The sequence below is a fragment of the Pseudochaenichthys georgianus genome, chromosome 22 (genome assembly GCF_902827115.2).
Source record: "Pseudochaenichthys georgianus chromosome 22, fPseGeo1.2, whole genome shotgun sequence".
Taxonomy (NCBI): Eukaryota; Metazoa; Chordata; class Actinopteri; order Perciformes; family Channichthyidae; genus Pseudochaenichthys; species Pseudochaenichthys georgianus.
Genome location: NC_047524.1, coordinates 23,698,520 through 23,723,579, shown reverse-complemented (window position 1 = coordinate 23,723,579; position 25,060 = coordinate 23,698,520). Strand labels below are relative to the sequence as shown.

The 25,060-nt window shown below is 45.5% G+C and overlaps 1 long non-coding RNA gene across 2 annotated transcripts; it reads right to left on the bottom strand.

Annotated features, from left to right (window-relative positions):
• Nucleotides 1-10,074: 10,074 nt before the first annotated feature.
• LOC139436057 (uncharacterized) lies at nt 10,075-10,831 on the bottom strand. Of its 2 annotated transcripts, none has more exons than XR_011645266.1 (3): nt 10,805-10,831; nt 10,599-10,707; nt 10,075-10,325 (listed from the first exon to the last, which is right to left on the bottom strand). It is a non-coding gene; the product is annotated as an uncharacterized lncRNA (long non-coding RNA). The 2 variants fall into 2 exon arrangements; XR_011645267.1 differs by having other exon boundaries at nt 10,599-10,710; nt 10,805-10,826.
• Between the last annotated feature and the right edge of the window lie 14,229 nt (nt 10,832-25,060).

Sequence of the window (25,060 nt, the reverse complement as noted above, 5' to 3'; positions counted from 1 at the left end):
GTAGGCAGGATCTGGGGAATTGTACAAAAATAAATACATTTTTTGTAAGTAGCCGTTGCTAAGGATGGCTTTTGTTTTGGAGCAGTTTGTGGCCAGTCCTACTATGGGTCAGCTAGACTGGTGTAGGAAGGTTGATTTGCGGTTAGTTACTGACCATTATGACGTTTCTGTCTCCTCTGCTCTTGTTAAAAGTGAACTCAATGCTACTTTGCTAACTAGACTAGTTGAACAGGGGGTTTTGCGTCTGCCTACTTTAGTGGAATCTCCTTGCACGGTGGCTGGGGCTGTAGCAGCAGTATCTCATGGTGGAGGCCGCATTGGTGTTACTCCTGGTGTTCAGAGTGCTATGGAACAGGCAAAACTTTTCACCATACCTCAGTTTGACTCGTTTTCGGCAGGATCCTCACCTACGGGGTCTAAATTAGATGCCAGGGTAAAAGTGCGTATGGCTCGTCTCCAGTGTGAGAGGGAGGAGCGTGATAGGGATTTTCAGCTCAGGAGGGAGCTTGAGATCAGGAAGTTGGAGGCAGACACTGCTGTCCGGATGCGGCAGCTAGAGCTCCAAGCAGCTGTGGTGGGTGATTCTGCCGTTACACCTTCTGGTCCTGCTGCCTCCTTTGACGTGAGTAGGCATATTTCTTTGGTCCCTGTGTTTCGTGAATCAGAGGTGGAAATCTATTTTGGTGCATTTGAGCGCATTGCTGCTGCTCTGCACTGGCCAGAAGATGTGTGGGCTATTATTTTACAGTGCAAGCTAGTCGGCAAGGCTCAAGAGGCTTGCTCTTCTCTTTCTGTCGAGGATAGTTTGGTGTATGAATATGTGAAATGTGCTATTCCCAGGGCATATGAGCTTGTGCCTGAGGCCTACAGGCAGCGTTTTCGCGGCCTGAAGAAAACTTCTGGCCAAACGTACGTGGACTTCGCGAGGGAGAAGAAAGTCCTCTTTGACAGGTGGTGTAGAGCGTGTAAAGCTGATGACATTAATTCAGTGTGTGAGCTGATGATGTTAGAGAAGTTTAAAAACTGTGTACCGGAGTGTACGGTAGTCTATCTGAACGAGCAGAAAGTAACTACCCTTCAGCAGGCTGCCACTCTGGCAGACGAGTTTGTACTGATACACAAGAGCGTGACACTTATCGTAGAGCTCCTGACAATTACGTTCCCTGTGCCAGTGTTCCAGTGTTAGATCCCTGGCTAAACAGAGCTTGTTTTTTTTGTCATGACCCAGGTCATGTGATAGCAGACTGTGCAGCTTGGAAGCGAGAGCGGGCAACAGGTGGCAAGCACCCAAAAGGGGTGGGCTTGATTAAAACAGTGTGTCCTAGTGGTCAGGCCACTGTTAAAATGGGCCCTGATGAGTGTTTTAAGCCGTTCATCTCCACTGCTTTTGTCTCTCTATCAGGGAAGGTGGAGGATCAGCGGCAGGTTACTGTGTTACGAGACAGTGGTGGCTCACAGTCGTTCATTCTTGCCAGTGCTCTGCCCTTGAGTACTGAGTCCGCCTGTGATGTAAGTGCCGTGGTAAGAGGTATTGAAATGGGTTTTGTGCCCACACCTCTCCACAATGTCTATGTCCAGTCCAAACTGGCTACTGGTTTCTTCACAGTTGCCGTACTCCCCAGGTTTCCAATGGACGGTGTGGATTTCATAATGCGAAACGATATAGCCGGAGGTAAAGTGTATCCTACTCCAGAGGTTGTTGACGTTCCAGTTCCTGGTGCTGTAGATGCTAATCTAGCTCTGACTCATCCGGAGGTATTTGCAGTTAGTGTTTTGACCAGAGCTCAGGTCCGTAAGCAGGCTCAGGATCTGGATTTGTCTGATTCTTGGCTTGTTTCTGCCCTATCTAACGACAGGTTGACCTCTGTTGATGGATTAGTGGAGGGCCCTCCAACGGTGTGTGATGGTGAAATGAAACCTGTCGCTATTGCTCCAGAGGTGGCTATGCCTTTGACCCGTGAGGCGCTCATCACGGCACAGAGAGATGATCCTACCTTGATCAAGTGTTTTGACGCTGCTGAGAACCCTAACGAATGCAACAAGAAACAGTTGTTTTTTGTGGATGATGGGGTGCTGATGCGCCGGTGGGCTGACCAATCAAGTGATGCAGATGTTGGTTCAGGTGTTGATTGGAACAGCGTTTATCAGTTAGTGGTTCCTGTGAGTTGTCGGCAGCAGGTTCTGGCGTTATCCCATGAGAACTTGTGGTCTGGCCACTTAGGTGTGACTAAGACTTATGACCGGATCCTTCAACATTTCTTTTGGCCAGGATTGAAAGAGGACGTAGTGTGTTTCTGTAGAACTTGTAGCACATGCCAGGTAGTGGGTAAACCTAATCAGGTAGTTCCCCCAGCGCCGTTGTGTCCTGTTCCGGCTATTGGTGAGCATTTTGACCATATCATGGCTGACTGTGTCAGTCCATTGCCGAAGACCAAGGCAGGTAATCAGTTTCTGCTGACTGTGATGTGTGTATCAACCCGTTTCCCTGAGGCCATCCCTTTGCATAAAATCACTGCACCCGCCATCATTAAAGCACTGACCAAGTTTTTTACCACCTTTGGGTTGCCGAAGGTTCTGCAGACTGATCAGGGAACTAACTTCCTTTCCAAGATTTTTAGACAAACCTTGCAGTCATTGGGTGTTTCCCATTCAGTGTCTAGTGCCTACCATCCAGAGTCACAAGGGGCACTTGAGTGTTGGCATCAGACATTGAAGTTGATGCTTGGTAAATACTGCCATGACACAGGCAGGGACTGGGATGAGGGTGTTCCCTTCGTGTTATTTGCTATTCGTGATGCAAATCAGGAGTCTAATGGGTTTAGCCCAGCTGAACTAGTGTTTGGGCACAATGTGCGTGGCCCATTAAAGATGCTAAAAGATAAATTGATGTCTGAGTCCCTTCCGAAAACTGATGTGAAGAAGTTTGTGTCCCAGTGTCGTGAGCGTTTACGACAGGCGAATAAGCTAGCAAGGGAAGCTCTTGCATCTTCGCAGGAAAGCATGAAGAACAGATACGATAGGAGAGCAGTTAAGCGGCAGTTTCAGCCTGGTGAGCAGGTGCTGGTGTTGCTGCCTACACCCGGATCTGCTCTCAACGCGCGTTTCTCAGGTCCGTATGTGGTTGTAAGGCAAGTGTCTGACACCAACTATATCATTGACACACCTGAGCGTAGGAGAAAAAAAAGGTTGTGCCATGTTAACATACTTAAGTCCTATTATGCCAGGGAAGCTTCCCAGGGGGAGCAGCAAGGCACTGTGGTGACTGCTGTTCCCAGCGGGGCCACTTCCCTAGCCTGTGCAATGTCGATGGTTGAGGATGATTTGATAGTGCCCTCTGGTGGTCAGCAGTGTGGTAGGTTATCGAACTCTGAGTTTATCTTGAGCTTAGAGTCTAACCTGGCATATCTTCCAGAAAGCCAGCGAGGCGACGTAGTCGGTTTGGTTCATGCTCACCCGACCCTATTTGGTGATGTGCCATTGAGCACTAATGTGTTAAAGCATGACATTGATGTTGGAAATGCTCATCCAGTTAAGCAACATGCGTATCGTTGTCACATAGAGAAAAGGGAGAAAATGAAAAAGGAAGTGTGTTATCTGCTTGAAAATGGCTTAGCCAAGCCTAGCTGCAGCCCCTGGAGCAGTCCATGTTTGCTTGCTCCTAAATCTGACGGAACACCGCGTTTCTGCACCGATTTTCGCAAGGTGAACGCCCTAACTGTTCCAGACTCTTTTCCTTTGCCCCGTATGGATGATTACATCGACAGTATTGGTCCTAGTGTGTTTATCACGAAGTTGGATCTCCTTAAGGGATATTGGCAGGTCCCTCTCACTTCTAGGGCCTCAGACATCTCTGCCTTTGTAACGCCTGACCACTTTATGCAATACACTGTGATGGCTTTTGGCATGAGGAATGCACCAGCCACATTTCAGCGTTTAATGCACTTGGTGTTGGGGGATGTGACCAACTGTAATGTGTATCTTGATGATGTGTTGGTTTTTTCCCAATAACTGGACTGACCATATGGCTATTCTCATATGTGTGTTCCAGCGACTTGCAGGAGCCTCGCTAACAGTGAATATGGCAAAGTGTGAGTTTGGCAAGGCCATTGTCACCTATCTAGGCAAACAGGTGGGTCATGGGCATGTGAGGCCGTGGATGCTAAAGTGGAAGCCATCCTTTCCTACCCAACTTGAACTCCGGCGGTTCCTCGGTTGGCTGGGCACTACCGATGTTTTTGCAATAACTTTTCGGTAGTTGTGGTACCGCTAACTCAACTGTGTAGCCCTAATGTTCCATTTGTATGGACTGAGGAGTGTTGCCGCTCCTTTAGCTCTGCCAAGTCTCTCCTCTGTAGTGCTCCAGTGTTGTGTGCGCCTAACTTCACTCTTCCCTTCAAACTCGAGGTGGATACTAGTGGTTCTGGGGCTGGTGCTGTTCTGCTGCAGGAAGGTGATGGGGGTGTGTGCCATCCTGTGTGCTACTTCTCGACCAAGTTCAAGCGGCATCAGCTGAATTATTCCACCATTGAGAAGGAAACTCTGGCCATGCTCCTTGCCCTGCAGCATTTTCAAGTGTATGTTGGGTCCAGTTCAACGCCAGTGGTGGTGTACACCGACCACAACCCACTCGTATTTTTGTCCCAGATGTTCAACCACAACCAGCGGTTGATGCGCTGGGCCCTGTTGGCACAAGACTTCAACATCGTCATTAAATACAAGAAGGGAGCAGATAATGTGGTGGCCGATGTAATGTCCCGTGGGTGAGATTTCACGATTTATGTCTAATAGTCTGAGTGTTTTTGGTAACTGTGGCCAAACACTTGTTTAGTTTTATGGGGGGGGTGTTACGTGCCGTAGTGTTTGTGTGGGTGTGTGTGTGTGTCTTTCTCTCTCTCCCTCTGACTCCCCAGGTGCAGCCTGATTGTCCCCAGGTGCAGCCTCTCCCCAGGTGCTCCTAATTCCCAATCAGGGCCTCCATATAGGACCGGAGGAAGACTGCAGTGAGGCCTCCATTTTCCTCCTCTGGCTGCATGTGTACAAAACTGTGTCTTGCCGATTGATTGGAGATGTGCTCCAAGATATATCGATTATTTAGTATTCTGTGCAAGTTGGCTGGTGAGCCCGTGTTCCTGTCTTGTTCATTAAACGACTTGTTCGTTACTTCAGAGATCGGTTTTCTCTCTTTTTTTTCCGTGCTTGGTCATCCTTGTGTTTTGTTACTCCCCTTGGTACCCCTAGACTTGGAGGTAACGTAACACCGAGGTTGTTGATAGGCCACCCCTAATCCTACAGGTAGTCTCAGGTGTCTGCCAAACATCAGGAAAGATGGGGCATAACTGGTTGCACTATGTGTCGTGTTATTATATGCATGCGCCAACTCAGGCAAGTACTCATGCCAGTGGCTTTGCTTCTCAGTCTCAACGGTGTGAAGCATGTTCAGCAAGGTCTGGTTAAACCGCTCTGCACTACCGTTCCCTGCAGGGTGATAAGCTGTGGTGCAACTTTTGGCAATACCATAGGTCTCGCACAGCTGTTTCATTAGTGCTGCCTCTAAATTTGGTCCACGATCTGAAGGAAATCTGGCTGGACAACCAAATGGCTGAATTACATGTGTCCACAAAGCTTTAACTGTTGTGTGTGCTGTCTGGTCATGTGTGGGTATGGCCCAAGAGAACTTAGTGAAAAGGTCAGTTGCAACAAGGATGTTTTGGTATGTGTCTGTGGGTCTACTGAGGGTCAACAAATATAAACCTATGACCTCTAGGGGGTAAGATACAGCAATAGGTTTTAGGGCCTTTGGTTATACCCTTACCTTTTGCAGACTGCAGGTGACACAACCCTGATGGAACTGACATACCTCCCCCTCCATGTTTGGCCAGTAGAAGTGCTGACGCATCCTGGGGAGGGTCCTGTCCACACCAGCATGGGCAGCAGCTTCGTGGAATTTCTCCCAGACGTCCTGGTACCTGGAGCTTGGACACACAATCTGGTAGTGTACTTCATGGGCGTGCTAGTCAATCACCTTACGACAGTTTATTTTCCTTGACTTGCAATTTCTTCCATTGTTGCAATATTTTCTGTGTTTTGCAGGACAAGGCCTGGCGTTCAGGTCCTTTAGGTGCCAGCCGGTTTTCCACATACCTCCTAACTGTCTGGATCATTACCTTGTGCCTCTTCCAAGTCACTGCTGGTGATTGAATGAGCTGTAGTTGGCATTGTTCCGTTCAGTAGGGTGTAGGCTGCGGTTGGCATAGGCTATCACTCGCTCTTGCCCCTCTTGCACTTGGGACAGAACTGCTCCTAAGCCTTGGTTGCTGGCATCTGTGTAGACTATACATGGCAAGGAATAGTCTGCATATGCCAAAAGAGGTGCTTGCGTCAGTGCAGTCTTTAATGCATCAAATGCTGTTTGACACTCAGAGGACCACTGTACTTTACGTGTCTGTGATTTCTTATCAGCTGGGATGCCTGTCAGTAGAGTGTTCAAGGGGCGGCCATATTTAGCAACTCCATGGGAAAATTTAGCAAAACCAGCAACAAAACACTGTTGCATCAACCGTTGGGATGTTGCAGGCGCATTACAAAGTCCAAAGGGCATTCGCTCAAACTCAAACAGGCCAAGTGGGGTGGAAAAAGCAGTTTTCTCCCGATCATGGGACCTGCCAGTAGCTGCTGGCCAGGTCAAGAGTTGTGATGCACTCCACTCGGGTCAGGTTAGTGAGAGTCTCTTCAATCCTGGGCAGAGGGAAGGCATCTTTATGGGTTACAGCATTCAATTTTCTGTAATCAACACAACATCTCCAACTACCATCTTTTTTCTTTACCAACACTATAGGTGCTGCCCAGGGACTATAGCTCTCCTTAATCACTCCTTTCTCTAGCATTCCGCCAAGTAGAGTCTTCATTTCCTTGTACATCATAGGTGGAAGGGGTCGGTACCTCTCTCTGACAGGTGCTGCACTGCCAGTGTGGATACGGTGCTGTACCAGGTCCGCCCGCCCAAAATCCTCCCCATGTGTGGCGAAAACTTTCTCCCATTTGCGCAGCAGGGTGCTTAGCTCTTCCTGTTGCGGTTCGGACAGATCAGGTCTGTTGGCTAAGTCTCTCACCTCCTTTGGTAATGCCTGTTTTCCTTCTGTAGTTGCGGCATCCACCAAGGGCACTTCCACGACACAGTCGTCATCAAGGGACAGGTTCAGGTCACGGGGTCCATGGACATCAGCCTCATCTACATGGTACCGCTTTCCAAGCTTCTAGTACCGACCTATAGACAAGCTGTAGGGGTGTGGGTTGTAAACACGTACAGGGACTCTGCCATTTCTCACCACTGCCAGTGTCCTCACCACTCCCACGTCGCTAGCATCTGGCAGTGCTTCCACCAAGGCACAGTAGTCTGCTCCTTTTGGGCCCATCCAATCACGACCCCACACCAGCAGCTCACTCTTTGGAGGGTCTACAATGTTGTGTCGGCCAGCCAGCCACACATATCCCAGGAGCCCGTCCTCTGCCATGGTGGCCTCGACACGTCGACAGCTGGCAAAGGCATCTCTCCAAACTCTGTTGTTCAACTGTGGTGGGGGGGAACGCAGACTTTCCGGGCCATTTGAAGAGGGCATTCCAACAGGCAGTTACAACATTCATACCAATTATGAGCGGGTGTGTGCAGTGTTCATCCTTTACTATCACCACCCCCCGCCCTGGTATCTTAAAGAGCTTACGAAATGAAGGACAATACTGTTCTTATTACGATAATATATATACTATTATTAATGGGAAATCATGTCATTCATGACAATATGCCCGCAGTATTTATAAATCGTAGTTTATTACAACTTTCCATGCTCACTTCCGATGTTAGACGACCGCTCCGAACAAAACAGCTTTCGCCGGTTAGTGACGTCACGCACGTCACGAGTAGAACACCTGTTGAATAATACACTACCTCTGTGGCTGATGTCGGACTCTGGAGACAGAATCGAGTGACAGACAAGACTCATTTGGCGGAGATCCGATGCGGCAACAGAACACAGACTGGTATACATTTGACTTTAATTCAGAGATTCTCAAAAAATAGTAAATCAATAATAATACATCGTAATGTAGCAGGCAAACTTGGCTCAGGCAACAGAACAGAGACTGGTATATACATTTGACTAAAATTCAGAGATTCTCAAAAAATAGTAAATAAATAATAATGACTCTGCTGAAATAACCAGTTTAGATACATATAGCTGGTCAGGCTGTTGTAAATTGACCAGCCAGTATATATTAGGCTGGAATGGTTGGCTGGTTTAGAGGGGTTTTGGACACTTCAGCTGGCCAGGATGGCTGGTTTATCCATCTATCACCAGCTTATGTTTAATAATAGTATTAAATATACCCTGCTGGGAGCTTACCAGGATTCCAGGTGACCAGCATACATTAAATACTGGTATGATTATTTAAACAAGAGAACATAAATATATTACAAAGATTCACTGTGTCATGTATTCTGGTATCTACAAAATAAAGACATTGTATAGTGTTCATAATAGTATTTTAATTTAATAAATAGCTAGTTAATATAATAAAATACACAGTAACAATACAATAATTATACAAATAACAACCAACCTGCAAATCAACCTACACATCAAAATAAATATATTATCTAAAACCGGTGCATTTGATTTAAAATAAAAGTAATACATAGAATTCAATATTTAAATGGTAACAAAAACCGTAACACTATGTATGATAAGAACAAGGCAACAAAGAAAGTGTTTGTTGTTTTTCCTTGTTCATGTCTATAATGTTTCCCGTTGTGTAGCGTCCAGCCTTTCCCAATCTGGCCTGCACTTCTGTCTGTTGAAGCCACTTCTTGAAGCAAACTGAAAAGAAATGTACAGATATAAGTACACTGTAAAAAGAAAACTTAATATTTACGTTAACATTTGGGCTGCTGTGGTTGCCAGAACCGTTAAAGTATAATACATTACAAATTACAGTTGGTTGGCATAGAGTCTAGACGTTACAGTCAACAATTGCTTATGGTGAATTACAATGGCAAAAACAAATAGAGCTAGTGTACACGGTGCAGCTGTATTATCTGGGAAATAGAAGAATCGGATCAGGATTCGGTATTGGCAGACAATCAATATCAAATGAATCGGATCATTATTAGCATCTGATCACCTTTGTCGACTTGCAGCCTAAATACAAAGATAACTCCACTCCTCTCCTACCACTCTTACCTCTAATAAGCCTTGGTAGAACTAGTGTCCGAGTCATAGGGTCCAGAGGCCTGTACTACGAAGCCGGTTCAACCTAACCTGGATATGTTCGAGTTAGCCGGTTGGCCTAATCCAAAACATACGCGCTCTCGCTAAACGGTCCTACGACGCGGGTTATCAAGTGGATCGCTCAAGCCAGCCGTGTCCTATCTAGTTAGGTGCGCGTTCACATGAAAGTGGTGGTATCTGGAGCATTCGACCAATCACAAACATGGAGAAGCGCACTGACAGCGCAGCGTCATACTTCCTGAATGAAAAGTGAACTTTAATACTAGTCAAATATGAAGAAGTTAAACTTTAAACATCCATGACTTAAACATTACATGTGACTCGAGTGTTTCCTCAACTTAATGTGTTGCTTAAAATAATACTTCTGCATCCAGTCTGTGACACTGTGAGTGTTGCACGGCCAGATACGGCTCAGATCAGGAGATATATGATACATTATGAAGTGATGTGCCGCGGACTGTACTTAATGTACTCTGATCCGGTTACTTATGTTGTGGCAGATATTTAAGTAAGCTTTCTTAACGCTAATGTTATAATAGTCAGATTGCTCTGAAGATGGAGGTGATATTCTATTCATGTTCACGTTCACACAGTCGGTGATTTTTGCCGGCCGTCTTTCCTGCAACGGCAGCTTTTCTGTGTTTCCTTTCTCCTGTAATATGACTTGATCGCTTTAAACTCCGCACACTGAGCTCTGATTGGTCAGCAGGCGGTGCTTTCACTGAGTTGAGCTCTTAGCCTGCAACCTAACCTGCTCCGGGGCAGTTTAGCCGTTCAGCATCAGTTACCATGGAGATCTAGCCCGCTAAAAAGAGAACCAGCTTCGTAGGACCGGAAAGCCGGAGTTTTCCCTGAAGTTAGCCGCGAAGAGAACATCCTGCTTCGTAGTACAGGCCTCAGGACTGACTGAAGACATGTGGAACAGAGGACAGGCATGGTTCCATGTACAGGAAACTGGAACTTTGAACAGGTGTTTTCATCTTTTCTGCCTGAAGATTCACAAGTTCTTGATCAGGTGTTTGATGTGGGCTGGCATGATCCTTTCTGCAGCGATAAATAAAGAAAACAAAGATTTTCTTTTTAATAATGGTAACAACAATAATATTAGTATAATTATGTATATAGCACTTACACAATTGCAAAGTGATTCTCACAACAAAAATAAAGAACAAAACAATATCAACAATAAAAAAACAAATTATTACAGGAATGTTGAGACAAATAAATGTTTTTTCAGTCTTTACAATGCAGAAATGACCTTCCAAAGGCTAAATTTAAACTCAATACCATAAATAACTGGGTACCAAAGTGCTTTACCTGATAGAACACGCTCCACACGGAGCAGCAACCATCCGGCTCGGCCTTTTGCTGCATATCATCTCCTCCCTCTATCTCTCTCTCTCTGGTGTTAGGTTCCAGTAGATCTCTACTATCCAATAAAACAGAAATTCCCCAAAAAAATCATATTAAAAAAGTTAAAAACAATGACTGGCTGTTGGCATTGAAATGGATTAGAATCTCACCTTTTTCCTGGATGTCAGGAAGGCCATTGAGTCGTTCCCTTCAAGTCCGCAACCAGTCATAGGAGTTCAAATGCAAAGCCTGAATGATGACAAGAGCAAGAGACATACATTTTATAATTATATTTTTAATTCATACCAGAGCAGTGTGTCCAGGCCCTGTACGACATGCAAAGAACAGATCAAATCCCCTGACAGACTCACACACTTTGGTGATGTCCTCATCTGATAAAGTTTCATTTTTTAGCAGCATAGTAACATTACTCAAAGTATATGTGAGACCCAACTCATTTACAGTATGTTTTGCATCTCCTCAACAATGGTCTGTATAGTTGAGTAGAAAAAAACTGTCCCTACAATTTCAGGTAGATTAACACACATTTGTAAGAAATGTTTACAATGAAGCACAAAATCCCTCTTTGTATTAAGCGAGCTGCCACAGAAAGTGCAGCTTAACATGCTAACCTTTGGTGAGCTACAGTAAAGCTAACTTCATGCTCAACACAAAACCTTTAACGTGCATTACATTGACGATTTTAAACACAACTTAACTTTCTCTACTTGTAAGATAACGTTTAGTTAACTTACCCTTAAATAACTACATCACGTTTTTCAGTGGAAACACAAACGTTAGCTGCTAACTGTTGTTAGCTAAGACAGCTAGCTCTTAAGGGAAGTAACATAGCCTCATGGCAAACGTAAGGTTGAGTTAACGTAACGTTGTAAGAAAGCAAAACGAACCTTCGAGAAAGCGTTTACTCTCTCTCCTTAGCGGGCATTGTTGATTGTTCGAAACACGATCTCTTGATGTGCTGCCCACACATCGTCGGTTTCATCGACCCCGGGTTACCTGGTCTAGCAAATGTCCGCCTCGTACGACGCACTTGTTTTGTCCATATACGCAACATTTGATCATTTTTTGGCCACAAAACCATCCCATAACCAGATGTTGAGACGGCCCCACATCCCCATACAACATATCGCTTGCCAATTATTCTTGGCGTCTTATTGCTGTGCATCCTTTGTCGTAATATTTGGCCCTTCAATGCATTCAAACGGGACTGAGCTCAGCTGTGTTCCACTCATGACGTCACCGCCGGAAATGGCCGAAGTTGATGTTTCCGGCGCAATGAACGATTGTTACTAACTGACAACTTTTGTATGCTGTTATAATCGTGATTTATTAAAAATAGATCAATAATAAAAAAATCATATGGCACATTCCACAATACAAATGCAACCTCTATCATATACTAAGCCCACTAACAGGTGCTAAAAGCATTTCGTAAGCTCTTTAACACCTTCAACTTCCATATCCAACACAGCATAGCTAGTGTAAGGAATCTCAAGGCCATTGGCAGCTCTCAACTTAAAAACTACAGGGGTCTTCCCAAGCTCATCCCGGTTGTTAGATTGTGATGTTGGTTGTCATCGCTCTCACCAAGGCTGAGTTGGTGGTGGGGGTGCAGCAGTGACTGGTTGAAGAAGTGGTTTGATTTCCTTCATCAGTTCCTGTGCGAGTCCTTGCATCTGGGATTTCACATCATCCATGATCTCTCTCTTCAGTGTCTCTTTCCAGCCTTCTGCCTGCAGCTGGTTAGGGAGGACATGTGAGCCACTAACCAAATGGCATGTTCCCTCTGGTTGAGATCTGCCATATTCAGCCTCGAGCAGTAGCGCTTCCTGGCGTATTGCAGCAAAGCCCTCATCAGGGTTTCGCAAGGCGAATACCTTCAGGGGCTAGAAGGCCTTCACACAGCCCGAGCAAGAGCTGGTCCCGCAGGGTGACATCGGAGGGGGCGTCACGTGGGTTGTGCCGCCGCAGCCTGCAACATAGTTCTCTCAACCTTAGAATAAAGGATGGAATTGTCTCATTTGGTTTCTGTGAAGAGCTAAAGAATTGTGACCTCAACACTGTAGGTAGGGGTTATATCGCCATAAAGGGAATCTAAATAATAAAATATCTGGCGGACCTCATTCTTCTCTTTGTCCTCAAGGACACTCACCTGGCGTTTAGCTTCCCCAGCAAGCGCTCCCAACACAATACCAACTTTACTAGCTTCAGCTAATTGTTGTGAGCCCAATAAACCTTGCATTTGTGCCTTCCAATCTTGGTATTTTAAGTCATCACCTGACCCATTGAATTTAGGGAGCCAAGGGGCACCGGGATACACAGGCATCATCATGGTTAAAAACTAAAAGTGCTTAAAATATCTGCTAAAAATGGTGCTAAAACTATGATACAAGCTAGGCTCCTGATTACCACAACTGCTCTCAAACCCAATCCTGCAGACAACGCCACTTTATGTAAAGGAGGGGGGAGGGGGAATTTATGGAGAGGGTTCTTTTAAATCAGGTGGAGAGCAAAACTGGGTAATCAAGGAGCCAACTACTAAGTTTAAAACACAATAATTTATTCAGTAGAACATAAAATCTTTAGTAAGAAAACTATAGGTTACTTACGTAACCCCAGTTTCCAGAGTAACGTGAGATGTCTCACTATGGGATGCGCCTCATCGCGGAGCAAACAGAAGCATCAATCTCATTACGCCAATCCTGATTGGCTGGTGATCTTGACGTCCGCGTCAGGGGAAATCACCCCCTATAAGTAGCTTGCGCCACAACGCATGCGTCATTCCAAATAAGCATCTCACTTCATGTTACTCTGAGACTGGGGTAACGTAAGTAACCTATAGTTCTCATTCATAACACTCTGTTCGATGTCTCACTATGGGATATTGTAGCTCCCGTATTGCCAGACGAGCTTATCTCGAAAATCACCGATCAACCAGAATTTAACAGGTAGAGTCCCGACTCAACAAGGTGCCCAGCACTGCTCGGGCCACGCTTGGAGCGGAGACGTCTAGCCTGTAAAAGCGGACAAAAGTGAGCGGCGAGGACCAGCTCGCCGCTGCACAGATGTCTTGGATGTAAACACCCTTGAACAAAGCCCAGGATGTAGCCAGGCCCCGAGTCGAGTGAGCCCGCAGACCCGAAGGTGCGTGCAAATTCTGACTCGTATAGGCCAAAGCAATTGCCTCCACAATCCAGTGGGAGAGCCGTTGCTTAGTAACAGGCTTACCCTTGTGAGGGTTAGCCCAGGACACGAAAAGTTGGTCATTAAGACGAAGCTCTTTTGATCTGTCCATATATGTGTGTAAAGCCCGGACTGGACACAACAGATCCTGCTGCTGCTCCTCGGAGGAAACCAGCGGCGGCGGAAATGCCTCAATGTCAATTGGGGTACACGAACCAACCACCTTTGGTGTAAAGGCAAGGTTGGGTTTCAACAACACTCTCGTTTGCCCTGGGGCAAACTGAGTGCATGAGGGATGTACAGACAGTGCATGAATATCGCTGACCCGCTTGGCTGATGCCAGGGCCAGTAACAGCTCCAGCCGGCACTGCGCATGCGTGTAACGGTGGTGCCTTTACAGCTCCAGCCGGCACTGCGTATGCGTGTGACGGTGGTGCCTTCACAGCTCCAGCTGGCACTGCACCTGTGCGTGTCGGTGGTGCCTTTACAGCTCCAGCCGGCACAGCGCATGCGCGTGACGGTGGTGCCCTTAAAGCCCCAGCCGGCACTGCGCGTGGCGGTGGTGCCTTCACAGACCCGTCAATAATCCGCCTTTTGAGAGATGCCGTAGCTGCTCTCAAAAGGGGAAGAATTGGCAGGCTGTTTGTTGGTTTTCTTTTCATTTTTTTGTTGAGCTGCGCCCTAGGCCTGGATGCGTCAGCGGCAAATGTTTTATGACAGAGGAATCAATCAGCATGTGACATGTGTTTGTGCAGACTTGAGGATGGTGTTTAGGCATCTCTCAAGGTGGCGGGAACACATTCACGGAGGGGAGAAGGAGGGGCTGTCACGCCGCTCGCTTCTTCTTCCTCGACTGCTGGCCGAAATTCTGGGTTGGCTGAGCCTGAGCTGCAGCCGGAACCGGAGATTTTCTCGGCCAACTTGCCCTTGTCTCCAGCCTGGGCTGGGGACTCGGGGTGGGCTGCGACCTCTGCTTGACCGGTGCTTTGAACCGGGCAGAGTTTGCTTGGGTGAAGGACTGCTGCTGCGAGGGCAGCGGCTGGACCCTTCGAGGGAGGCAGAAGTGGAGTCCCTCGTCCTCCTTCTTCTTCGTCTCGCACCTCCTTTGCATGGAGGCGAGAGCGGAGCCGAAAATTCCCTCGGGAACGATGGGCATATCCAGCACATCTTCCCTTTCTCGGTCAGGGAGGTTGGTGAGGTTGAGCCATCTCGCTCTTTCCTGCACCACCATGATCCCCATGACTTTGCCCGTGGCCTGGACGGCGCAGCGCTGGACACAGAGGCAAATGTCCGTGACCGCTGCCATCTCGTCCAGAGTGGCTGCTCCCGGGCTACCCAACAGGTCCTCGCAGAGCTCCGCTTGGTAGGCGGTTAGCAGCGAGGACACGTTCAGGGCCCTGGCGGACAGCGCTGCAGCTTTATAGGACTTTTCAGTCATTGTGGACTGAAAGCGGTCCGCCTTTGCTGGCAGCGTGGGGTTCCTGCTCGGTGAGGGGCCCACCTTCTACTGTGAGGGGCCCACCTTCACCGATGCTTCCCCTCGTAGCGGGACCTGGAGGTCTCCTTGGCCATTTCAGGCCACGGAACGTTGAGTCTGACCGCAGCGCGTTTGCACACGGCCTGCAGGTCCATGCTCAGACCGGGCGAAGCTGGTGTGCTGTCGCCCGGGAGAGCAGCCCTCGCTCCAGGCTTTGCAGCCTGGGACGATGACATGAAGGTGTCCTCTTCTTGGTCATCCGACTCGGACAGGAGGAACGCCAGGGCGTCCCCCTCCTCGTCCTCCTCATAGTCCAACTCGAGGACATCCTCCGCGGGTGAGAACATGGTGAGATCTAACCGGGAGCCCCAGCTTGGTAAAGTGCGGGAACGGGTTTACAGACATCGAACAGAGTGTTATGAATGAGAACTAAAATCAGAGCTGTCTAAAATATAATCTCAGTAAAAAGATAGTCTAAAACTATGTTAAAATACAATTAAAACAATACAAATAATTCAAATGTTAAAAGGGTTAAAAGTATTTTCTCAAAACCAGAGTCTTTCCAGGTGTTGCAAAGGTGTTCCGTCGACCCTCTCTCGGACTGCCGTGGTCTCTTAATCCCTTTGTTGCGTGTGCCTCTGCTGTCTCCTTCAGTTTCTCTCCGTCTCAGTTTCTGTCCGCTGTCTCCTTCAGTTTCTCTCAGTCTCAGTTTCCGTCTCTGCTCCTGGTGCGCTCTGCCTCAGCTGTCTCCTTCAGCCTCTCTCAGTTTCCGTCTGTCCTCTGCTGCTCTTCTCCTTCCCTTTTATAGGCGTGTAAATTGGCTCCAGGTGTGGTCACTCATTGTCAAACAGCATGGCAAGGCCAATCCAAACATTTCAAAATAAAAGCATGCAGCAGGAACTTAAAACCAGTTAAAAAGGCAAACACATTTCAGAGTAAAATCACACAATAAAAATGTATAAAACACACATACTTAAAACCATGCAATAATGAATAATTAAAATACATTGCCATGTGACACTATAACTGCCATGAAAAAACTCAAAATCTATTTTCCAAAATGCGACACTAGAGGTGGTCTTACAAGCATATTTAAAAACGGGGACAGATTGACCCGGGGATTGGCCACCAAAGCCAGGCGGGCATTTGACATGATCACCATAGCCATATGAGGCCGGACTCAGAGGGCTTTCCTTTGCTTCCAGCCGTCAGATTGTAAACAAAGTCACGTTACTGGGGGCAGATGACAGCGCTGACTTCCGGTGTGTTTCCCGCAGTGAGACGCTACAATACTAATTGTGGGCTTATCATGTTTATTCGGCCACAACAGAAAATAAAAAAAAAACTCACTCTCTCCAGAGGGGCAGGTCAGACACAAATTGCAAACGGGCCGTTGCCCGGGCAACATTAGCCCGTACCTGTGTACGTCCCTTTGTTTCAGGCACATCCAGCTGGGAGTAAACCAACGCGCAGACCAAGGTGGAGGGATTTTATCTCCACGCTGACCTGGGAGCGCCTTGGAATCCCAGTCAGAGCTATGGAATGGAAAGGAGGTTTGCGGCCCTCTTCTCGTGATTGAAGATGGATGGATGACGTTTCTTTCCAGCATATATAACAATGTCACAGTAAAGCAATACATCACAAAAATGCAAGCACAATAAGAAAATTAATAAATGAGTTGGATAAATGGAAAAGTAATCACACACAAATGTTACCATCTCAGTGCATTAGGCCTTTAAGCCAGCACACATTTTGACTTGCCATAGTAGGAAAAGCACAGGTGTAATTGACAACATTGACAATGGCTCTGCTCTATTTAAGTGTCTCCTTAAGCGATGGCAGTGAGCCAGCATTCACAATGAAATGCAGTAGCTTAATGGAATATATTTGTCATTCATGTTATCATCTACAATTACTGTGATATGTAAAAAATGTCTTCTAAAACATCAAGATTGCTGTCACAGTCTATACTGTAGGTACCTTAAGGCAGTGCTACTAAATCGATTGAAATCAAGACTGTTGGTTTTCTCTCCTACTGGCAAGTTAATTGCTTTCACCTGGCCTCCCAGGTGTAAATCACCCCTTGATTAAAGGGCTGGAATGAAATCCTGACTACCCCCAACCCCTACACTTTCCAACTCCACTCCACTCTACCATACCATTACATCCCCTAAACACCCCTTCATTTTGACTGACATTCAATTAAAAGTGTTGGTGGTGAATCACAAAGGGACGCTCAAAGATGGGGGAACGAAGTTAAGATGGAGTGTACATTCACAGCTCTGAGTTTGTCTTTACTGTGACATCACTTTTTGCTGACCCACAACGTCTTACTGTAAAGCAATTTATTAATTTTTCAAAACATATTACATGGTTATGCTGTGGTGTTTAGAGTTACAATAAACAGCGTTTTTTCAGATGCTGCCAAATACAAAAGTTGAGCTTTAATGCACATGTGACTTTAAGAAATGTATTTTCTAGTTGCAAGACATCGATCTTTGGTCCGTGTACAAGTACAATTATTCTTAACAAATTCATATTTTTGAAGAATGTGCCATTCACACTATTACGAAGGCTTCAGTTTTTGGTTTAGCAGGTTAAGCTAGCTAGCTAACTGACTAGCTAACCACAGCCGTTTGCTAGCAGTTTTGTTAGTTAGGCACATAAGCGTTAATAAAAAAACTAGCTAGCCATTGTAGTACAATTTAGAAAACACGAATGATCTCTCTTGTGATTTATTGCAAAATACTTGTAGGGCCTACTGTTATTGTACATTGTTAGGAATACAGTATATTTGAAATAACAAATTCATTCCGAATTATATATCCATGACAAATATGCCAGGGATATCCAGAGAACCATTTTTTGGGCGACAGAGCTCCAGTAGTAAATAACATCAAATATTCAAACTTTTGTCTGGACATGAGGAGGGCTAAACTTTGTGCTTCTCAGAGAAATTATCCACACTTTTCTGTGTGCGAGTGAAGACATACCTCAAAGACAGTTTCCAGGCCCCCTTGCCCTAAAAGGTGGTGTTTTCAGACTGATGTCTCCCTGTATTACCTACCCCTTCTCTGGCAGTGCGTATCTCAATGTGAACAGAGGAGAGACAAATACCAAACATACATGAATGAGTTAAAAAAATATCTAAAGTCATATACAGATTGATCTCCATTGAACGTGTAAAGGTGATCATACAGACGTAACAATTTGTTGTGAATGGGAATGTTACCAAGATCAATCAATCAATGTTTATTTGTCTCAGTGGTCTTCACAGTTTGTACAGAATATCAGTATGACAATACGACACCCTCTGTCCTTAGACCCTCACATCGTACAAGGAAAAACTTCCGGAGAAAACCCACAGTTTAAAGGGAAAAATGGGAGAAACCTCAGGGAGAGCAACAGAGGAGGGATCCCTCTCCCAGAACGGCCAGACGTGCAATAGATGCCGTGTATAAATTAGTTAGATGTTTTTAACGTAAGAATCTGTTTGACTTTAGAATCTGTTTGGCCCTTTCATCGATCCTAACCATTTCCTATAAAGCAACTTTGCTTTCCTAGAAACTCTCCACTAGTGAGGAAAACGTTTACTTTTCATCTACCTCAGACATAGCCTATAAATAATAGACTTGACTCAATGTATAATTCAAGACTAAGATAAACTGGACTTGTTTGCTATAGTTGAATGCTTAAATAACCATGCTAATATGTTAAACTCTGACCAAGTGAGATTGCAGCCAAGCTCTATACTTTTAATCATACTTTGTCTATTTGCATGGTCTCTTTGTGTATAAAAGGGCCATTTCTACAGTGGTAGAAGCCTGACTGTATGTAATATAAATACTGCAGTATCATAAACTGAATAATATGTGAACATTTAATAACTTATCAATTTCTGTATAACATTAGTCTATAATGCAATATTTATTCATGTGTAAAACCAGAAAACACAGTAGACAGTAATATTATGTCTAATTGTTAATCAACTCTGGTTTCATGTCATGAAATTGAGTGTTACAATCCTATAAAGTGTGTGGATTTCTAGATCAATATTAATTACATTGGAGTTTTCTTCTCCAATAGCATGACAAAAAGCTTCACATTACTTGCACATAACTGAATTTTCATGATCTCCATTGACAAAGAATAAATGACTAAGTATTACGTTCCCTACTGGGCTAAGGGAACCAAAGGGAAGCAACACAAACCAGAGTGGAATTGGTAAAAGTTATAAGTGGTTTTATTATAACTATTAGTTGTGAAACAAAATAATAAGACTGGTTGACAACAACCAAAATAAAGAGACTCCAAAAGAGAGTTTGACAGATTATACACAGCAAGCGTCTTTGGGTACTATAAAAGCGCTATATAAATCCAATATATTATTATTATTATTATTATTATTATTAATAATTAGTACAAAAGAGAAACAAAAACCTCACTAAAACGTGGTGCATGAAACTGAAAAGGCTGTAACAAAACACAGCTGATGCTAATCAACAGGCGCTAACCGCTAAGCTAACCTGGGGGGTATACTGCGAAGCAGGATTTTCGCTTAGCCGGCTAAATTCAGGGGAAACTCCGGCTTTCCGGTCATCCGAAGCTGGTTCTCTTTTTAGCAGGCTAGATCTCCATGGTAATATATGCTAAGCAGCTAACCTGGTCGGGACCAGGTTAGGTTGCAGGCTAAGAGCTCAACTCAGTGAAAGCACCGCCTGCTGACCAATCAGAGCTCAGTGTGCGGAGTTTAAAGCGATCAAGTCATATTACAGGAGAAAGGAAATACAGAAAAACTGCCGTCGCAGGAAAGACGGCCGGCAAATATCACAGACTGTGTGAACGTGAACATTAATAGAATATCACCTCCCATCTTCAGAGCAATCTGACTATTATAACATTAGCGTTAAGAAAGCTTACTTAAATATCGGCCACAACATAAGTAACCGGATCAGAGTACATTAAGTACAGTCCGCGGCATATCACTTCATAATGTATCATATATCTCCTTATCTGAGTCAGCTGAGCCGTATCTGGCCGTGCAACACTCACAGTGTCACATACTGTATGCAGAAGTATTATTTTAAGCAACACATAAGTTGACGAAACACTCGAGACAAATGTAATTGAAGTCAGATCGTGTTTTAGACGGGGCAGTGATATCATAAACCTGTTAATGTACGCATTCAAACACTTTTTCTTTTGCCAGCTGTATTCACCTTGCAGGTGCAGCTATGTGGCTTTTATCCTGGATAAAGTGTTTAAGTCATGGATGTTTAAAGTTTAACTTCTTCATTTTTGACTAGTATTAAAGTTCACTTTTCATTCAGGAAGTATGACGCTGCGCTGTCAGTAGTACGCTTCTCCATGTTTGTGATTGGTCGAATGCTCCAAATACCACCCCTTTCATGTGAACGCGCACCTAACTAGATGGGACACGGCTGGCTTGAGCGATCCACTTGATAACCAGCGTCGTAGTACAGTTTAGCGAGAGCGCGTATGTTTTGGATTATGCCAACCGGCTAACTCAAACATATCCAGGTTAGGTTGAACCAGGTTCGTAGTATAGGCCCCAGGTCTTCTTTACCCACACAACACTAAACACAGAACACTACTTTAACACGCTGCTAAGCAGTATAACAAAACACAGAACATTCACTGAATTATCGAGCATAACGAGTGAGCACAACAAGAGGCTAGAGGTGTCTGTCTCACAACACAGAGCCTGCCGAATGATCTCCGTCCCCGGCCTTTGTACTCCTCCCCCGGAAGATGTGCCGGAAGCAGGCAGGGATTGGATGACGTCGGTCCAAGGCGGGACATCCAATGACATCGGGGCAACTGTACCGCTCATTTGCTTGCGCACACACACACACACACACACACACACACACACACACACACACACACACACACACACACACACACACACACACACACACACACACACACACACACACACACACACACACACACACACACACACACACACACACACACACACACACACACACACACACCAGAGTTAATAGCATCTATTGATGATCACTGAGATGATCATGATATGGATATGTTGTATGCACGGCCCTGTTTGTTTACTGTCAGATAAGATCACACTTTATTGGACACAATAGCATGAAGTACAAAGCTAAATCAAATGATGTTGAACGTTATGCTGCAGAGATGAATATCCTGCAGTCAGTAGCTCTTTGCATCACATTAATTCCTTGGCAAAGATTAGCGTTATGTGTACAGGGAAGTAAAGTACACTCGTTTGTCTTCGAATTGGGCCCTTCACTAGAAATTAATTGTTCTCCATATGTGGAAGAAAAGCAAATAATCCGACTCGGTCCAGACTTCATTTGTTATAATTACCGTGTCTAAAAACAACAGAAGGGAACATCTTCTGATGTGTTGGGTAATTTGAACCATTCTGCTGCTGCTGCTGCTGCTGAACCCAAACTACTCGCCAGCTCTACTAACCTAGCAGAATCAAAGCCTGGGCGCAATTCAGTTCTGGAATTGTTGGAGGGGAGTGGTCTCACATGTATAAAAAGTCCTAAGGCCGGAAACAAACCTTAGAGATTGTGGTTATATGGCATGCGCCGTGCTACTTAACTTCTTTTTAGTTGACTTGGGAAAGGGACTGATGGGCCTCATTGACATTTTAGACTTATAGCATGATTCCTATGGGTCCTTGAAATCCAGTTTGTGAATATATTTAAAAGAAGAAAAATGGTTTTCAAAATAGAGTAACATAGACGCATGGTAAGAAAATGAAAAAACAGTTAGCTATAAGGAACTTAATAGTTGGTGTATCACTTTCATACTGTTAGACCATTTACAATTCATAATTGTACGATTAAAATTGCAATATTATCTGTGCACCTGTGAGTCCCAAAATGGGCACTAACTTCTAAAAGTTGCAACCATCTTTTTGAAACAGTTCAACTCTTTGACCCAAATCGTCATAATCAATCCTCCCCCATAGCTGGTAGAGTCAATTTATATCATTTTATTTGTATGATGGAGCATTTCCCAGGACAGAGGCTTGGGGGGAGGCCAGCCTATCTATCCCACACTCCTTCCCACTGACAGGCGGAGAAACCAGTGACCCGTCACACACTGTACATTGTCCATGACACTGATCGAGGACTGCAGTCTGAAGGAATCGATGATCCGGTGTTTAATTTATGATCAACAGTAGAACGCTAATCTATTCCTACACCATAGTTAAAAATCAATACAGAGATAACTCCAGTGGGACTAAAATAAGGGGGAAATCCTGGTTATATTACAACATTTCGATTATACGCATAAAACCCCTTACCTTTCCCTTACCATTGATGAACCTCAGGCTAAATCAGCAGGGCTAAATACACAGCCTGTGAGTGTTTGCATGCTCTTTATGTTAATAGAACTGCATGTGGAAGTGTTGCTGGGTGTTTTCTTCTAGCAAATCATGTTACACATGGTGGCAGTAGCTTTACGGTTATAAAACATTGAAGCCGTTATCCTTAGGTTCATCATATCCCGGTAAATGTCAGGAGGGTGCAAACAGATCAGATGGGAGACCTGCTGTGGATCTGATGCAGTTCTATTTCGTCCCTACTGACCGCCAGAGGCGGTGCTTTAGCACTGGATATGTCCATCGCGCGCGCATGTGCAGCTCGAGTACCAATAACAACAAAGTCACCTGTGACCCACGTGACACCGGCTATATCAGCCGGTATTGTCAGAGGATCTGTTCCTTTTCATCTTCTCGCTGCGCGAGGGTACCGTGGCTACGTTTTCGTAGCCTACAGCGTTCAGGCTTGAACGTTTGATCGGAGGGATTTCTCTGCAAACAGCTGGCCGCGTGAAGCTTCGCGACTGACAGTCGGAGCTACGGGTCGTTAGACGCGTCCTCCAGGAGCTGCGCCGGCTGTGCAGAGCCTCGACAGACAGGTTGGTGTCAGCTTGTTGCTAGTGATGGCTGTGTTTCCACACCCGCTCCCAGCCAAGTTGTCCTGATTACCGTCTTATTGTTTGTGGCTTAGACTTTCTGGTGACGACAGTGTTCCCGCTTCCTCTCCCATAAAGTTGCCCTTATGCTCTTTTGAAAGTTCTGCTTGTGGCGTTGTGCCCGAGCTATCATTAGCATTTGAGTCCCAGCTTTGGCTGCGTCCCTCATTCGATTGTATGGAAAGCCAAGAGTGTCATACTTTAAACCCGTTTTTCGTTTAGATGCAGAAAGTAAGGTAAGTACTTTCTATTTTCTAGAAGCTATTATCTGGTCTTAACATTTGTGTTCTGAGTTGGTCGCTTGATTGTTAGCAGCAGCCGCTTGGCTAACACCTTGCTGTTGAGCTTAACTATTAACTCAGGGCAGTGCTCCCGCTCCCTGTAGCATAGGGTTTGATTGCAGTAGCGCTAGTTCGTTGTATTACTGCTCCTAGTACTAGACTCCTAGCACTAGGATGATATGCAGAGAACATCTTCACGGCGGGTGCTGTGTGCTCGGCATGTGCGGTTACTACTGTAACCAGACACGGTTCTATGCGGGCTGTTCTCTTTCTTAGAAGCTAATTATCTGGTCTTAACATTGTGTTCTGACTTGGTTGCTTGATTGTTAGCAGCAGCCGCTTGGCTAACACCTTGCATGTACGGTTAAGCTTCATTATTTAACTCAGCCGGTGAGGGCAGTGCTCTCGCTGCTGCTCCCGGTAAACGCATGGTATGGTTGCAGTAGCGCTATATCGTGGTATTTACTGCTCCTAGTAGGCCTACTAGACTCCTAGCACTAGGACGATATGCAGAGAACAATCTTCACTGTGTGTGCTGTGTGCTCTGCATGTATGGCCATTAAGGAGGATTTCATCCTCCCAATATTATATTGTCTAGTGGGCAGCCGTTGGCTGACACTTTTAGGCACCGGCCACAGTTACTATTGTAACTAAGGTTCTAAGCCGTAAGTACTGGCCATAATTACTACTGTAACTACGGTTCCAAGCTGTGTAAGTACTGGCCATAGTTAATACTGTAACTACGGGGTTAAGCCGTAAGTACTGGCCATAGTTACTACTGTAACTACGGTTCCAAGCCGTGCACGTACTGGCCATAGGCAATACCGTAACTACGGCTCTATGCCGTGTAATGGCCATAGTTACTACTGTAACTACGGTTCTAAACCGTGCAAGTACTGGCCAGAGTTACTACTGTAACTACGGCTCTATGCTGTGTAAGTATCCAAGCCGTGCAAGTACTGGCCAGAGTTACGACTGTAACGACGGTGCTAAGCCGTGTAAGTACTGGCCATAGTTACTACTGTAACTACGGTTAGATGCCGTGTGAGCCCTGGCCATGGTTACTGCTGTAACTACGGCTCTGTGCTATTCTATTCTTTAGAAGCTAGTTATCTGGTCTTAAACATGTGTGTTATTTGACTTGATCTCGCTTGATCGTTAGCAGCAGCCGCTCGGCTAACGTCTTGCGTATACTGTTAGCTTCTTTATTTTACCCAGCTAGGTGAAGGCAGTGCGCTCGCTCCCGCTCCCTCTACCGGTAATGCGGATGTAGCTACATCCCTTTTTCTGTTCGGCGAGTAGTAGCACCGCTCTACTCTTCCCGTTCAGCAGGTAGCTGGTGAAGGCTGTGTTCCCGCACCCGCTCCCGGTTACGCTGCATCTGGCATTCGTCTCTAACTCGACCAGTGAAGGCAGTGTTCTCGCCCCCGCTCCTGGTAGACGCGGAACTGCCTTGTTTC